Below are 2,677 nucleotides of genomic sequence, written 5' to 3'. Positions count from 1 at the left end.
CACCCGTCGTTGGTCAGCGAGTCCATCGGACTTAACCGGTAGCGTAGCTAGGCTGTACTACCGACCATCCCCCCATCCGCCACCCGGGGGACGCTCCCCTACGCTGCGAGGGCCAGCGCGGGGGCCAGCAGCCATTATCTAATTATACATTTTGTATTCAATTGAATAATTATGTTACGCGGTTAATTAATGTTAGAGTATAGATCATAAATGTATATAACGATTATTTTAATGAGTACTGTTTATTTTATATCACTTGTTTCCCATTATAATATATTTGATGATTAGTTTTGTCACTAATTACAGTTCTTATATATGTATTGTGTTGTTATGTACTCGTAGGTTTTTACTTTGATGGCATTTCTTTTTTTTTTAAACTCGAACATGCGACGTATGTCACCCGATCCATCAACAAAGTATACATTTTATAAATATACTAAACGAATTCATTTGTCATAAAATTATTTCCAAGAATGGCACACAGAATAGTGTATTGGTGGTATGGCGGTTTCTAACATGAAATACAAACAATGATAACAAGCAATTAAAATTGCAAGCTAGTTATAGTAGCACTGGAACCCTAAAAGAACGAAGTCCATTTTAGTTTATAGCATATAGTTCAGCCGAGTACACCGATGGGAGCCGGCAGTCTCATGTTCACGAATGTACCAACATTACGAACAAGGACACAGCTTAGCTGCCCGTGTACGAGGCTTAGTCAAAAAGAGTTTGTGTTAAACCTACACTTGGACACGTTTTATATAAATACACAATATATTTATAGCTTATTTATTAGAGCATGAAGACATATAATTATTAATTTGTTTCTGTAATATTTATATCGATTGAATAACTCAATACACGCAATAAAGAATTAACCGCGCTTACGAAATCACTACGAAACGTAAACAAGAATACTCCTAGAAATTATCTTTAAAAACATGTTAAAGTCAGAATTGGTATTTAACTAGTAGTTATTAATTTTTGTAAAAACGAACGTAGGTGAAAATAAGTGTAAAATACAGGATTTATTGGAAGTATAGAATAGGATTTGTGAGTTAAAATTAAACCACATTCTGAGTTTAGGGAGCATGGGAAATGGGAATCTAACAAAATGGAAAAAAAACAAACTTTTCAGTTTTATATTATCATATTGTACTAGTATATTAGTATATGTTATCTGTGATATTGGTATGGATATATTTCGCTATTTGTAAGTCAAAAAGGTAATTTCTTAAGATGTTATTCTTAAAATAGAACTAATTTTTCGGTTAGTCAGCCGTTAGATTTAAATGTACAATAAATGTAATGTCCATTTTCAAGTTACTATTATATAATGTTTTACAAATAAAGCATTTTCATTCACCTACTCATTCACTATATTAGGTTATAATTGTTCCGAAGACTTTAAGACAACATTTATTCCTTGTCTTTTTTTTATTAAAAGCTTTTTCGTGAATTCTTGTACAATTGTATTAAGTTTTCCTTTGAAGTAACCTAATTATAGTGACTGTTTAAATAAATAATGAGAGCAAACATTGCGCTGTGTCTTATCTCGACTGACTAATTTTAATTCACCAAGTATACTGTCAGGATCGCAACTGTAATATGATGCCAATTAAAATTTTCCATTAGGCCTCCCGCTCAAATATCTACGAAATGTCAACACCGTGATTATATTTGACTCATTCGGGTATAATTGTAACAATTAAGGTAACACTTAAGAACTTTTGGTTAATTGAACATGAGTAACTTTCAGAATTGATTAATTATCTATTTCATTTATTAATGAGTAAGATATAACATACATTCAATAAGTTATGGCAATAATGTGAAAGGATATGTGAAACCAAATGAAACTAAAAAGATTTAAGGCGGTTTGCTCAGCAGACAATGAAAGAATGCCAAGATTTAGAGTTTGTGAGGAAAAACTATGCCGTAACAAGTAACATATCTATTTCATTCAACATCAATATGGACAATATGAATTGATTGTAAAATTAATTTTACCTTATTAATCAAAATTACTGTTCATATACATGATTAAATTTGATGAGATAGTCATTATTGTCACTTATCCATAAAATTTGAAACCATTATTTTTTTTTTAATATTCATAGTTAAAGTCATAGTGCAAATAATACCTCATAATCATGAGTAAGCCGAGGTATTTTGAAGTAATTTTTACTTGAACGATATATAATTTAGCACTGCATAGAGTTAAAATTAAAAAAGGCTTACATGTGTATATGAACATAGAAATGTACACTGATTGTTAGGATACATTTTGTATCTATAATGGTAAATTATAGGGATTATGTTGTTTTAAATGTATTCTAAGCCCCCAGACCAGTATGCTAGATGCATTTTATATCCGTTTTACTGTCCGATTTTCTTTATGGTTCACTAAGTAGTATCATATTTAGGTATTTTGTTAGTCCCAATTGTTCATTTTCGGATTTATTTATTGCATTAAGTAGATGCAATTCTTTATATATTCATAATTATATCCTACTAAATATTATGAATGCGAAAGTTTGTAAGGATGTGTGTGTGTGTTTGTTGCTCTTTCACGCAAAATCTACTGAACCGATTGTAATGAAATTTGGTACGTAGACAGCTGGACAACTGGAATAACATATAGGCAAATTTTTATCCCGATATTAATACGGGATAT

Source organism: Zerene cesonia, chromosome 3 (genome assembly GCF_012273895.1).
Source record: "Zerene cesonia ecotype Mississippi chromosome 3, Zerene_cesonia_1.1, whole genome shotgun sequence".
NCBI lineage: Eukaryota > Metazoa > Arthropoda > Insecta > Lepidoptera > Pieridae > Zerene > Zerene cesonia.
The sequence above is the reverse complement of the archived record's forward strand: the minus strand, read 5'-3'. Positions refer to the sequence as shown.